The 16,323-nt window shown below is 38.5% G+C and overlaps 1 non-coding gene and 1 pseudogene across 1 annotated transcript; both read right to left on the bottom strand.

Annotated features, from left to right (window-relative positions):
* LOC137390844 (uncharacterized) overlaps positions 1-16,323 on the bottom strand; it is a 75,395-nt pseudogene that overhangs the window by 4,332 nt on the left and 54,740 nt on the right.
* On the bottom strand, positions 9,885-9,956 carry Trnap-agg (transfer RNA proline (anticodon AGG)). The gene has a single exon. It is a non-coding gene; the product is annotated as a tRNA-Pro (tRNA).

Genomic DNA, 16,323 nt, shown 5'->3' on the forward strand with positions numbered 1-16,323 from the left:
GCTTCCTGTAGTTGCATTGTTACTTTTCTTGTAGATAGGAAGAGGGATGTTTTTGCTGAACCTATCTACATATCTACCACATACAAGGGATAAATCAGCAAAACAAATTCACTGCTAAATGAGTGATGATAAGGTTGGATGCACCCAACACAAAGTTTAGGGACTATATTATATTTTGTTAAAACACACATAGAGTTATGTCATAGACTGGTACAAGAGTAAGTGGAATTATTTGAGTGATTCATTTGCTCAACAATAGTATATGTTATACTTAGAGAGAGTAAGATCCGGAATACGATAGCGAAAGTGACAAGTAGTTGAGAGAAAAGCCGCATAGACTTACATGTTGTACCTAATCAACAATGACATATGTGTACACGCATAGACATCTGACAGGGCATGTAGGCTACTGCACTGTATAATACTAGGCAAACAATGAAGTGTGTCTAGTGTTGAACACTCAAATTACAATAAATCTGTTAACTGGTTAAACTATAAGGAAGTGGCACAACAAGTCAGCACGAACAACTCGCTACATCTTAGACAATGATCTATGTAGATTAAGAACCATATATTGCAGCTGAGGCTATTGGAAGTCAACAAGAGACAAAATGAGAAACTGAGACTACAGGCAGCGATAACTCCCAACTGCATTGTACTTACATGATCTTTGTCACGATTGGTTATCTCAGTCTGATAGACAAAGTTCTCGAGGTTACCAGAGCGATCGCTGTTGGTGCTGTGCTTGATATATTCTTGTTTCAGAAGGGTGAGGAGGCCCTGTGGGTTGGTGAAGCACCCTAACCAGTAGGCTGGGTTCTTCTCTCGACCCTGTCAACCACATGTGACAGTTTAGTAAAACATCAAATAGTCAGCTAAAGAGTAATATGAAAAACTTTGTATTTTTAGGAAGTACATAAGATAAATGTCAGAGGATGTTGTCAAAAGGCATGAGCAACTTGTATGCCTCCAATAACTCTACTGCACTTCACTTATTACAACTCTACTTCCTTAAAATAATTAAAACATTTTATTCAAACACAAATTCTCAGGCAGACATGTTTGCATAAAAACTTTGTTGAGGCTGAGTTCAGTGGTTGTAATTATTTTAATCTCCTGAGGAACCCTTGGTAAGTTTTCCAGCATAAAAATTCTCAGCCAGATGTCGCAGTTTAAAAATTTAGTTTAAATCCAATAGCTAAAATTGGTGGCCTAGACTTCTAAGGACATTTGGGCAAGTTACCATAAAACCTCTAATAGAGCGCCACCCTCTATTTGAACACCACCTTCATTTGACAGCCACTTTGACTATCTTTGATCTTAATGAACCCATAATATCGAGTGATCAGTAAAACAGTGTCCACAAAATCGTATTAATAATGAATTGTTTACATTAATAACAATCATCACTCTCATTGTTCAACTCGAAGCTTTTTGCTTTTTTTCGTCAAAACTTTGAAAGCAGCACCAGAAAAATAATTAATAACTGCCTCAGGCTAATAGTAGTTCTTTGTTTAACCCGGTCTTGATACTTTGAAGTATATGTATATAAAAACAGTTTACATTTGCGATGGTACAAGGGTTACATGTAGCGAGCAAAACCTTTACGCGTTGCAGTTGTGCTAAATGCAATGCGTAAATGTTTTACTCTGCCCAAAAATTGTTTGGACGCTAATATCGGCTAGTTCAGCAGTGCAGAAGAAGAGTTGAGGTCAGAAGACATTGTGGAAGGTATTGGACAACTAGAAGATGTTTCTTCCATCAAAAGTGACAATCAGAACGCAGCTTTTTTAGGAAATGATGCAAACATTTTTGGTTTAAAAACGTTACTTCTTGTTTCTGCCACAGTAATATAAGTATGGTTTGTTTATGTCACTTGTTAATAAATATATCTGTAGCATTTGATAGTTTATCATTATATAACTTGAAAATTTATAGATTTACAACATATTATTTGATAGCATCATTGCAGTAATCTGATCTTACAATTGATCGACGCTCGTAACTCCTCTTCTATTGCACATAAAAAGCTAGGTTTGGCTGCAAACTGTAGCAAACATATCAATGAGTGCAATGAGTTTTTATGCAACATTAGTAAATATAGATATAAAGTAAAAATGTGTCTTCAAATTTAAAATGGAATAAAAATTGAAAGCTCTAACAAATTGTAAAGCAGGACACAGGCTATCATATCATCGCAGATTAATTGCAAGCAATAAATATCAACCAGTAGAAATATTTCTTAGTTTCTCAATGCATACTTATTAAGAAATCTTTGAAAAAATGGAGGTAGGTTAGCATATTTATTGCATCCAAAAGTTTTAATGTCGCTCCACCGAAAAAAGAGGGCAAAATATAGGCTACATTTGCAGCACCCGTAACTGGGCTAAATTTAACTTCCAAAATTCTAACGAGCCATTTGAAAAATACAACAGCCAGCCTCTGTTTGAACGCCGCCTCCAATTGACCGCCACTATAGAGGAAGGGTTAAAAAGTAGAGCGCCATGGCATTCAATTAGAGGTTTTATGATAATCTCATTCTCCATAACTTCAAGTTTAGTTTTGTTGTAAATTATAAAAAATAATTGTAACATTTCCAACAGCTGCATTATAAAAACAGCTAGAAATTAGTTTACTAGAAATATTTGAACGCTCTCAGCAATACTTGATATTGTTGTAACTGTCACTGGCATTATCACAAATTAAAGATTCAGGCATGGCGATTGCCCTTTCTCGAATACTGACAACTAGGAGTGTTTATTGTCTCAAGGGTTCCTGGTTATACTCACTGTGGACAAGTAGTTGTGGTTTTGCAAATGGTTTTTATTGCATTGTACATTTGATACAAAGTCTTATCGCGGAGTGGATCTGGACTCTAATACTAGTTTAGTATAAAACTGTACAAGTTGAACACCTTGCATTACTCCCTTTATGACACAATCAATGCACTATAAAGTTAGGCAGCAATGTCGTTGTCAAAACCGATTGGTACTAGCTGTTCCCTTCATTTAATTTTACTAACAGGTATGGAATAGTTAGAGCAGTGAGAAAGGGAAGAAAGATATATCTAGGTACTCTTAATAAACAGCAAAGCATTCTGCACTCAGAATTCTAGCTATAATTAAAATAACACAAGCTAGCTACCAAAATTGACTAGAACTGGCAGTTTAAGAAATAAAGTGAGTAGTTGAAGTCGTCTCCTCTTGAGAATGAGCAATTAACTACATGTAAGACTATCGCAAATTGAAATGCATTCAGTTGGCCCATTCTTGAGATTGATCTGCTATCACAACAAATCTTTTACAAAATATAACAAATAAAACACGGTTTTACTTTAAAATCTGTTGAACTTGTTTGCTGAAAAACAATTTTTGCACCAACACCTAGCTATGATCATCACTACCTTTTCCTAGACCAAAAAATTCATGTCACCAGAGTGACATATCAAATAATACCAGCATAAAGGTTCTGCTTAAAACAACTTGATAACTTTTTCAACTTTCATTTCCAAATCAACTAGACATACCAGAACAAGAATTCTCTCAAAGTGTGTGCTTCGAGCTACAATGTCATTAACGAAAGTAGCGAGAGGTTGTAAAGGTGGTGGTGCAGCTGCCCCTGCAGCGCGTCTCCAAAGCTCAGGGATACGCTGATAGTAAAGGTCGTCTGCTACAGATAGCTGTTCAGCGGTCAAGCTATCACCCAAGGCATTCACATCAATTGCAACCTTTATTATCTACAAACAATGTTGAGAAAATCAGTAGGTAAGTAACGACTGAAACTGCGTGATTTACTTTCCTTTTGAACAGTCAAATCTGATGGTCAGATTATTGAAAAAGCAATCACTTCAATGAGCATTTCATTACGCGACATCAGAGGGTGAGTCACGCACAATCAAGACATTTCATTTCTATTTCTACAATTACGTTTCCAAGGAAACAGTAGGTTTAGGGGTGAATGCGATGGAGTGCCCTATAACAAGGTCAAAGGTAAGTGAGAGATTTGACACGCATCAAAGTCAGAGATATATAAACAGTTCAGATAATGAGCTGACCTGAAGAGAAGACTTGATAACGTTGATGAGATGGAAGAAAGCGTCTAGCTCTTTGACCAACCATAAATTAAATGGAGTTACTCCTCCAATCTTCTTCAACCTTTAACAAAACAGAGAGAACATTTAATATTTAACTAGAACTGCTCACCTCACAATAGTTTAAATAAGCTAATTCCTCACTACAAGAGTTTGGCGCCACGAGTATACCTAACTTGATCAAACTGAAAATGAGGATCTGTGCCCAAGATAAGAATGGGTCCGTAACTTGCCCCACTCTATCAGAATTCTATTCACAGCCATCTTAGCAAAGTGGCAGGGACTAATTACCACAAATTCCAGTGATGCTAATCAGCAATGTCATACCAGAATGAACTCCTAGATAGCCAACAAACTTGATGCAATCCGTACTACTGTTTTGCACAAATCTTTCATAAGTTAAATACAACAGACTTTAACATTATTCTTACTATCAGAGTTGTATGCCGTGCACTGAAATAAGAATGGCAAAACTGTGTACAAACCTGTCATTGATGTATTCCCTGCTGTACGCCTTAGGAATCTTAGGCAGTGAATAGTAGATGATCTCAGCGAGTTCAAGGTCCTTCCTCATCTTCAGGTTGGCATAACTGGCAGTCGCAAACATTCCTTGCTCCAGAACGTGAGGTGGTGTAAGGGCAGGAGCAGTTGTTGCCATGGGAGGCCCTAAATTGAAAAAACCATTATCATGTTTTTATGATCAACATTCAGGGTGAATTCTCATTATCATACCAATGAGCAAATACTACAAGCATTTTGCATAGACAGCCAAGCTAACCTAAGTTGTCTGTTTTTACAAGTTAAGTATCTGAATATCTTTTGCATAGACATCTTAGACGTTGTTTGGGAATTGAACCCTGACCTGTTGTTTGTCGGAGTTCTATTTTTATAGACGTCTTTTTTTATACAAATTGCACCAGTCAGGCTAATCACCAGTCACCACTGCAACAGCTTGTCAATATCAAAATTTTGTTAATTTCACATATGAGTTGCCTGCTCATGCCATTGTAGGTAGACAACTTCACTTGATTTGAACTAGACCTGTCAATCAACACCACTATGCTACATTATATAAGTCAACCAGTTAGTTCTATCACTATATACTGAAACCAATAGCCAATAAAAAGTAGCAGTAACTCTGTTTACTTACCGTCAAACGGTGTCGGTGGGCGAGGAAACAGTTTATTACTGTGGCTCTTGGTGGCAGGAATTGCATCATACACTTTATTTAGTCGAGTGAACACGTACATATCATCCCCTAGAATTGTCTACAAGTTTACATAATTTTGGAGACAATTAGGCAGTCTAATGAATTGTTCGTCATTCATATACATAGAGGTTATTCATCAAAGGCTCAACAGATAAATGCTTGCTCTTGTCATATACTATTTCACATGGTTACCACAAAACTGCCAGCTATTTTAAGAGGTTTTCAACATATGTCCTTGAAAAATCAAGGTTATTACGGAGTCGGTAAGACAGCAATGACTAAAAAAATTGAAGTATTCATGATTTCACTCAACTCTACTGCCGAGACTCACCATAAATCTAATTTTACAAAAGCAAGCATTCTCTGTCCAAATCTTTCACCAAATTTTCAACAATCATTTATAAAGCAACACTTAGTTATTCCTACACATACAGCAACAGACACAAACAAGACGAGGGTATCTTTTGCTAAAAACATCGCTAGTGACGTAAAGACAAGCTAGCTATAGACTTGTCACTAACCAGCAATTAGAATGAAGCAATGCATGAAAAGCACGCAACGGAGATACGAGTGCGTGAAAGCGTTATAGATAAGCCAAACCAAAGACACACTCTCAGTCAGTGGTGTATGACACTTGACACCTGCCATACAATGGCAGGTGTGAGCGCCACCTGACTTACAACAGTGACAAGCAACAGTGACAACTCTTATATCATATACCTTCATGTGTGGCTCTATGTTCTAGTAAAGGATAGAATATGAATTGTCAGTTAATGTTTACTTGGACAGTTTACTAATTTGACTAAAAATTGTGAAATAAGCAGCAGAAGATTCGTACAGTTGCTATGGAAGAGGGAAAAACTTTAGTTCAGAGAGATGCTGATAAATCAACAGTATAATTCAACAGCCAATGAGCAACTATCAAACAAACTTTTCTAGAAAAACTCTTTAACGAGCCAATAACTCATTCTATTGAAATGTAACAAATAGAAACTTTTAAGATAAAAGCTCTGTAACACTTGTAAGAAAATGAAATTTGCCAACCTTGATGCAAAGAAAGAAATCGATATTAACTAAAGTTCAAGCCGGTAAAATTAAGCTGACAAACTTAGGCTACCTAAATATTTTTTTATGATTAAAAGTATTTATACAGCAGAGAGACACAACTCCTAATGGTGAGCCTGTAGTAAGAGTGAACCTATATCATATGTACTTGTGAGCGCGGTTGCATCTTTTTGAGTTGTGCTCACACTCGATTACAACAGGTAACATTAAACTTTTAGCCAAAAGAGGTATTCAGTGGAGGGGATGAGAAGAACTACAGAGACTCTCAGGTCCTTTTTCTACCCTGAGTCAACCCAATCATTGGGTTTACCAAAAAAGAAATACATAAAATCGAAACTCATCTGTTAGAATATGAAGAATGTAAAATTGTTCTCTAAACAATAAGTCAGATTATTTAAACAATACTCAAGTACAAACCAATAGAAAGAAGCACTATGTGTTATGAATGCTGCAGTAGAGAAAATATGTGTTACAGGTTCCTACAAAAATTATTAGTTTACAGCTGCCGAAAAGAACAGTCTGCGTTCCTGTCTAGACAGCAACAAAGAGATATTGCTAAATACCTCCATGCTTGGGTGGATGTGGCAGGCCTCGGGACAGTCCAAAAAGTGGTTAGGGAGAGACTCCATAGCTTGGTTGAGCAAGGAGAGCCGTGGGTGAGAACTGAGGAATGGTAGTGGATGCTTGTACTTTACTATAAGTAAATCATACAATATGTATGAGAGGATATGATGGAAGGACACGGCTCAACAAATGGAATTTTATCCACATGCTAGCCAATGAATCAGAAAATAACTAGCATTTGAGCTATTGCTAAAACAAGAATACCAATAATAAAGGAATGTCCTTGACTCAGAAGAAAAAAGAAGCAAAACAACAAAAAATATAAAAAATTATTTGCATTAGAAAACGAAGGGGCAACGAGTGACTGACAGCTAGCAACAGATAACTAGCAACAGATAACTAGCAACAGGTAACTAGCAACAGGTAACTAGCAACTGGTAACTAGCAACAGGTAACTAGCAACAGGTAACTAGCAACAGGTAACTAGCAACTGGTAACTAGCAACAGGTAACTAGCAACAGATAACTAGCAACTGGTAACTAGCAACTGGTAACTAGCAACTGGTAACTAGCAACTGGTAACTAGCAACTGACAACTAGCAACAGGTAACTAGCAACAGGTAACTAGCAACTGGTAACTAGCAACAGATAACTAGCAACTGGTAACTAGCAACAGGTAACTAGCAACTGGTAACTAGCAACTGGTAACTAGCAACTGACAACTAGCAACTAGCAACTAGCATCACTCAACTAGCAGGCATATTGATAGTACATAAGGTTGAGGTCAAAAGGCCAGCGTTATATCAACAACTCAAGTGAACAAGAGAAGGAAAGAGTAATGAAGAAAACATAAGCAGCATTACGTAAGGAACTAAAGTTGTTGGTCCTTCTGACCCTCCTGACAGCGGTGCTGCTTTTCAGCCCTTTATATCACAGTTACCCATCATGCATCAGCTTGATATATTATTGTTACTAAGTAAGTTCACCACAGACACGTGTACAGGGCTACTCTGGTTGTGCAATAGGCGCACAATCATCATATGGTGGGTATACTAAAGCCATATGTTAAATCAACTAACGCTTTATGGCAGGTGTACTTTTAATGTAGCCATGAGGTAGATGATAGAAGCACAGTGAGTATACTATAGTTATGTTGTAGGTATAGTGAAACATTGTGAGAAGTGTACTACAGTGTGCACTAAGCAACTTTCATTATGATGCAGTGGGTACACCCAACACTGTATGATATTAAGGTCCTTGTTCATGTGAAGGGTGAATTATTACAGCAAAAGGTGTCTTACTAAATTATAGATGAGCAAATGACAACCACACGCAGGCAGCTGACAACCACACACAATCAACTGATAACCAGTTGCAGGCAACTGGCAGCTACACAAAACACACATATTTAAACCTACCTTTAGATAGTTCAAAGTCTTTTTTCACAGCCAAGGGTGAAACCCAGTAATCCACCATAGCATTGACAGCTAGCTGATCATACGGGTCAGATATGTAACCGCCGTAAATAATCTGCAGAATAAGACAGTAACGTTACCTTCTGAGACAACATAGAAAAGCAGATGTCAAACAGTTCGGCATACAGTCGGCATTGGTTACCATGACAACGCAGCTACGCTCAGCAACACAAACAAGTGATGAATTAAGAGAGGACTGGAGGTACCTCAGCGAGCATGAACCGAAGCGCGGTCCATGATGTGCTTTTAGAGACAGGCTTGCCATCAGCTCCCGTCAGCGTCATGCCATCCTTGAACTCTCCCACACCGACGTTCAAAGATTCCTGCAATAGAGAGGTTCACCTACAGTGAAGAGGTCATCATCTATAGTAGAGAGATCATCACCTACCGTGAAGCTAACTTCACAGCCATTGTTTAATGTTTTTCACATGCTATTGTGTCCATGTTCCTAGCACAAGCAGGCAAAGTTATAACCCATATATAGAAAAGTTTGAATTTAGCATTCCGGAATGTTATGTGGGATATTCATTGAGCAGAGCCATCACTTTTATTACAATCTAATCTCAATGAAAAAATAGTACTACTACTACTTCTACTGGTCCACAATTGCAATGATCAACTAGCTTGTATGAAGCGTTTAGTAATGGCATTTACCATTAGTTCCTGAGCACCAATAGCTAGCATATCCTCGGGTCTGTTAAAAGCTGCTGTGCTGTAGCGAGATCTGAGTCTAATTGCACTATGGATGTAGCAGAGATTGTGAAGCATTGCTGGCCATTCATTCCTCCCGCTTGACTTGAGAATTTCTGAGTCTACGAAACCAAAGGATCTCACTAAGCTTTCCTTCATTGCCTGCAATAAAAACAGAAAGAATTGACCCAGATGCATGTGCTAGCCCCTTATGAACTGCTGATAAAAACAACAGCACATGTATTGTATTCGAACATTAGATTATTGAACTTGGCTAAATGATAGGAACATACAGGCTTCAACAAACTGGCAACTTATAATTTGTAAAAGCCTCTAGCAAAAAGGACAGAAATAGCCAGGTTGTCAGACAAAAAGATAAAAAAGATTGAGAAGTAATATCAGCAGTAGGACATTGTGTTGCATGCATATCATGTAACACAATGGATCCTAAATGCAGCGTAAGTTTCACAACAATGATCGATCAGTAAAGAGCAGCAAGTACCTTGGGTGAGTCAACTTGTATTCTATGAGCAATCTGGAGAAGACGAACGGGCACCAGATCAAGGTTGGATAAAGCAGCGACCCAGCACCGGAACTCTGGATGCATTGGCTCAAGCTCGAGCAACATAGACTCAAGACTTGCTAGTAGGTGTGGAGAATTGTGTCCGAATTGGAGAAGAACCCATTTTGCCTAGAATAAAAGTAGCAACTATTTTACTTCTTAAAATCGTGCTAATAAAGCATAATCAATAAGCATACTCCTTGTGCTTGAGCAAATGTTGTAAAAGCTCGGGCCAGTCCGGGATTTGAACCCGGGACCTCTCGCACCCTAAGCGAGAATCATACCCCTAGACCAACTGGCCATCCATGCTTACTACGACATTCAATAACAACAAGCTTGCGCGCAATCAGGTAATCTACGCCTGTCATCCAGATTGGATTAATTTGATTTATACCAAAATACATACTTAACTCAATACCGTCGCTGTTCTCATAATAGTTATGAGTGAGGCAAATTAGCTCTCTACTCCTGCCTAGATGGGTACATAGAGAGACGGGAACAATGCGTATATTGAAATAACACAACTTGTATGTTATGGTCACAAATTAATACAACATAACTGTTATAAGAGAGAAAAGTATAACTTACAGAGGTTATGGACTTTTGGAGCAAAACTTTTATTTTTTGCTCATCATCTGCGGCCGTGATATTTACTATCATAGTTGACACGCCCCTTTTGGTAGATAGACTGTTAAACAATCTCTCAACCACCTCGCACTCATTGGTATACAGCAGGAGTATTGGAGTCTTGTTTTTACACTGACCAAGGGCCAGCGGCCAGTCTATAGTGCCATCAGACACAAACCTATAACATGTTATAACTCTCATCAGCTACTGAACAACGAATGCTACCAGCTACATGTATGGGCACTATCGAACAATGACTGCTAACAGCTATGGGAGCTACTGAACAACGACTGCTAACAGCTATGGGCGCTATCGAACGACTGCTAACAGCTATGGGAGCTACTGAACAACAACTGCTACCAGCTATGGGCGCTATCGAATGACTGCTAACAGTTATGAGAGCTACTGAACAACAACAACTACTACTAATTATGAGAGCTTCAGGAATACATTTCTCAAAACAGAACTACCTTTGCAGCAGGACTAACTTTGCAGCAGGAATAACTTTGCAGCAGGAATAACTTTGCAGCAGGAACAACTTTGCAGCAGGAATAACTTTGCGGCAGGAATAACTTTGCAGCAGGAATAACTTTGCAGCAGGAATAACTTTGCAGCAGGAATAACTTTGCAGCAGGACTAACTTTGCAGCATGACTAACTTTGCAGCAGGAATAACTTTGCAGCAGGAACAACTTTGCACCAGGAATAACTTTGCAGCAGGAACAACTTTGCAGCATGACTAACTTTGCAGCAGGAATAACTTTGCAGCAGGAATAACTTTGCAGCAAGAATAACTTTGCAGCAGGACTAACTTTGCAGCATGACTAACTTTGCAGCAGGAATAACTTTGCAGCAGGACTAACTTTGCAGCATGACTAACTTTGCAGCAGGAACAACTTTGCAGCATGACTAACTTTGCAGCAGGAATAACTTTGCAGCAGGAATAACTTTGCAGCAGGAATAACTTTGCAACAGGAATAACTTTGCAGCAGGAATAACTTTGCAGCAGGAATAACTTTGCAGCAGGAATAACTTTACAGCAGGAACAACTTTGCAGCAGGAATAACTTTGCAGCAGGAATAACTTTGCAGCAGGACTACCGTTGCAGCAGGAATAACTTTGCAGCAGGACTACCTTTGCAGCAGGAATAACTTTGCAGCAGGACTACCTTTGCAGCAGGAATAACTTTGCAGCAGGAATAACTTTGCAGCAGGAATAACTTTGCAGCAGGACTACCTTTGCAGCAGGATTAACTTTGCAGCAGGACAACCTTTGCAGCAGGAATAACTTTGCAGCAGGACTACCTTTGCAGCAGGAATAACTTTGCACCAGGACTACCTTTGCAGCAGGAATAACTTTGCAGCAGGAATAACTTTGCAGCAGGAATAACTTTGCAGCAGGAATAACTTTGCAGCAGGAATAACTTTGCAGCAGGAATAACTTTACAGCAGGAATAACTTTGCAGCAGGAATAACTTTGCAGCAGGAATAACTTTGCAGCAGGACTACCTTTGCAGCAGGAATAACTTTGCAGCAGGAACAACTTTGCAGCATGACTAACTTTGCAGCAGGAATAACTTTGCAGCAGGAACAACTTTGCAGCATGACTAACTTTGCAGCAGGAATAACTTTACATCAGGAATAACTTATAGCCTAAATTTCTTACTATCCTACTGTAGTAGAATAGTAGAAATAAAGGAGAGTTAATAGAGAAGAATGTTTATCAGTGATGACAGTTGTGTCATTAAGTCATGACAGTTTGGTGACTGACTAGTAATGACACTTGGATGACTAGTGACGGCGGGTGAGTTTTTCTGTGCTTACAAGCAGTGTATTCCTCTGTTAGACCTAATCTTAACTCTATACCATTAGCCTGCACACAATAGACTTGATGGGTTGTAGTCACTGCCGAGTTATTTCCCTGATAGATTTTTAAAAAACCTCCGCAAAAAAGCATTTTTATCACCTAATAATCACAGGTCAGTTAAGACTGGTTAAAGGCAGTCTCATGTAATGACAACATCAAACACAAATTACATGTATTTGTCATTATAGTGTAATACCAGTAGCTGCCAGTTTCAGTGAGACATTTGTGAAAAATGGCCGATCATTACTATTTGACAGAATAGTATTAGCAATATTATAACGGGTCTAAAATGTACGTATAAGAAGATGTTAATGAACATCTGTCACAGAGTTCATATTGAACATCTGTCACAGAGTTCATATTGAACATCTGTCACAGAGTTCATATTGAACATCCGTCACAGAGTTCATATTGAACATCTGTCACAGAGTTCATATTGAACATCTGTCAGAGTTCATATTGAACATCTGTCACAGAGTTCATATTGAACACCTGTCACAGAGTTCATATTGAACATCTGTCACAGAGTTCATATCGAACATCTGTCACAGAGTTCATATTGAACATCTGTCAGAGTTCATATTGAACACCTGTCACAAAGTTCATATTGAACATCTGTCACAGAGTTCATAATGAACATCTGTCAGAGTTCATATTGAACACCTGTCACAGAGTTCATATTGAACATCTGTCACAGAGTTCATATCGAACATCTGTCACAGAGTTCATATTGAACATCTGTCACAGAGTTCATATTGAACACCTGTCACAGAGTTCATATTGAACATCTGTCACAGAGTTCATATCGAACATCTGTCACAGAGTTCATATTGAACACCTGTCACAGAGTTCATATTGAAAATCTGTCACAGAGTTCATATTGAACATCTGTCACAGAGTTCTTGATGACTTCAACAGATCAAGTCTAAGCTCAAAAGTTTAAAATATCAGAAATTTTCTATTTCCCACTTTCACTGGCTTGAACCAATGGCAGAGCAAGTACCGAAGCACACGGTGTCAGGTGCTTCTAACGAGTAAGAAACTTCACAAGGCACACAGTGTCATTTATAAACTCACTTCTTGCCGAGCACCGCTTGTATGAAGAGACTCGAGGCCTGCATTATCCTGTCAGACCGGCAGGCTCGGATGATGCCAAGCCTCTGTAGGGGCGTCAGCACTTCGTCCATCTTATCAGGCAATGGGGCAGCCTCTCCCATATCTCCCTCACACAGGTTTCTCCAGGCCATTTCTCTCCCGTCCTTTGACATTCTGAAAGATAATATTCAGTTAATTGCCAATATTATAGTACTTATCTCAGATGGTAATTAGTCAGAACTTATATGATGAAATGCTTCCATTATGAGTCACAGCTTTTTCCAATAGTGACTAGCAGACGCTCATAACATAGTGTTAGATGAACCGGATGTGGTATTTAGAGAATTTGACAGAACAATACGGAGTTGGCCAGAAGAGACCAAATAAAACCAACGCGTGTCTCACCGACCATCAGTCTTTACACCTTTTAGCAGTTCGGCAAGACATCAACAAATGTAATAAATTCCATACAATTAATACCCAAAATTTTAATTTTGCTGTTACAGTCTTTCATAACTACAAAAAAAATATCGCATTTTCGTTGGGTTAAAGCAATTGAATGGAGGAATACAGATTGAAAGCCATTACTATTAACCCATCTAGTAGCTATCTATAAACAAGCAATACAACATACAAGGGAGATATATTTAGGGAATATGCAAGCGAGAAACAAGAAATGTAGAGGGTCTATAAGAATGAAACACCAGAAGCTAGATAAAAACACAAACAATTTTGTCTTAGCAGAATTCTATTGCAACTGTTTCGGCAGAAAACAGCCGTGTCAGTTTTCTGTTCAAACATGGATGATGAGTGATATATTGTTCAGGTGCAATAAAACTCTGCCAAGGCTATAGCGTTGAGCCTTGGGTTTATGAAGAGAAAGACGAGATTGACTACAAACCTCTCGTTCACAGCATTAACTTCTAGGAACCTACACGAGGTTAGAATACCGTATTAGCAAAAGTAGCACAGTTAGTAGCCTTTACACATCACAAACTATGCTGAGGGTACTGAAAAGGGTTAGGAACACAGACTAATATGAATATCAGTAGGACTAAAACAACCACCCAATAAGTTAATCCAAAAGGTATGACAGAGACTATTCGCTGTAAAAAGGTTGACACACATCCCCAACCAACAGGGAAAGCTCTATTGAGCTCTAATGTTACACTTCTAAGGCAACACTCCTTACAGAATAAATGATAAATGAAATTCTCAGCAGTAAATAGTAATTCATTATCAAGCTTTTAGGTTTGGCGGGATAGTACAGGTGCTAACATTGAGTGTATTCAAAAGGAGACGATGAACCTTGACAAAAATATCACAATCAGTCACGTAAACCCATCGTAATAACTTTGTTATGTTTCTCAGAATTTTATAACACAAACATAAAAATAGTTGACACACATTTTCACGAGTCTTAGGGTAATGATGCTAAATATTTCTAGTGAAACCTTGACCAGGACTTTGTTCTCTTAGATAATAGACTGTGATCCAATACATACTAGAGTATAAAACTGCTGGTTAGAACATGTACACATACCTCTCAAACATATCCATAAACCAGTCATAATTCTGTGCCAACAACTGCAGGTTGTGGAACTGCTCGTCTGTCATCCAATCAAAAGGTTTCTTAGCCTCTGTCACCCTTTTGTCAGCTCCCTTGCTAGGATGATGGGCTGACATTGTCAGTGCTCCAAACTGTGGACTTATCACATATTCTCTTTCTCCTAAGCCAATGTGACCGGCAGCGTCTTCAATCTAGACAGCATGAGTTAGCTAACATGAAGGCTGTTTGACAATATTCATCATTCACTGACCTATATTCACTGACCTATATTCACTGACCTATATTCACCGACCTATATTCATTGACCTATATTTATTGACCTATATTTACTGACCTACTTTATATATTCATCAAATAACAGTCATTATTATCCTTCTGGTAGTACAACTACACTATATAAGCCATACTGATAGGCAATATACCAGGCAAGTGAGCACAATCCCAAGTTGGTCACAGGAGTTATCATTGAAATGCCTTATACGCTCTTCATGAGCTGCAGCAACATGTGTGAAAGCTTACTTCAATGGCGACCAACAGGCTATAAACCATGCAGTCCCTCTCAAGGAGGGTTCTTGCCATTGTCTGGTACGCTGAGTAGGTGAGTCTCTCCACGACAGCCTTAACAGATGCTCTGCAAAAATTAAAAAAACATACTATCTGATCAATCCACGACAGCCAACAGCTATAATGGGCTGTAAGAAAATGCCAGACCATTCCCCTAGCGACAATCATATCTGTCAGGGCAGCAACGCTGTCTTTTCTGGTATATATTATTAGGACAAACAATACAAGTACGGATAGCTGTCAGGTAGTAACAAATTAACAAGTCAACAGACCAAATTGAACTGATGCATAACCCCATTTCGTGTGTTGATTTCTAGTTTGTCTTCACATTTTTACATTTTCTGTGTGTTAAAAACCTTGACATAGCGCGTACCTTTCTGAATGCAAGATTGAAGCATCATAAACTTCTAGAAACTGCTGCATAGAAGTAACATAGAGAGGACTGGCCTCTGTCATGTACTGGTTGACATCAAATATGATAGCTCCTCTGAGGGCTATTGCTCTGAAACCTTCTCTCGCTCGCTGTATAGAATCGAGGTTATATTCCACTCTCTGTTGGCTGTAACAGGACATTAACTAACTCACTGTCTCTGTAACACACCTCAGGAAATCATAGGAAATGGCTAGTACAAGGGTAAAACCAAGGCAAAGTTTTGGCTTAATTCAGAAATCATGGCTATCCATTTAAAATGAGTATTTGGTATAAAGCATTGAACTTTCTACTATTTCTATTGTCATCTGTGTGACACAGAAAACAATAGAGTGATGAACAAAGCAATAGAGTGATGAATAAAACAACAGAGTGATGAATAAAGCAATAAAGTTATGAATAAAACAATAGACGTAAGAATAAAACAATAGATTGATGAATAAAACATTAGAGTGATGAATAAAGCAAGAGAGTGATGAACAAAGCAATAGAGTGATGAACAAAGCAATAGAGTGAT

The sequence above is a fragment of the Watersipora subatra genome, chromosome 1 (genome assembly GCF_963576615.1).
Source record: "Watersipora subatra chromosome 1, tzWatSuba1.1, whole genome shotgun sequence".
Taxonomy (NCBI): Eukaryota; Metazoa; Bryozoa; class Gymnolaemata; order Cheilostomatida; family Watersiporidae; genus Watersipora; species Watersipora subatra.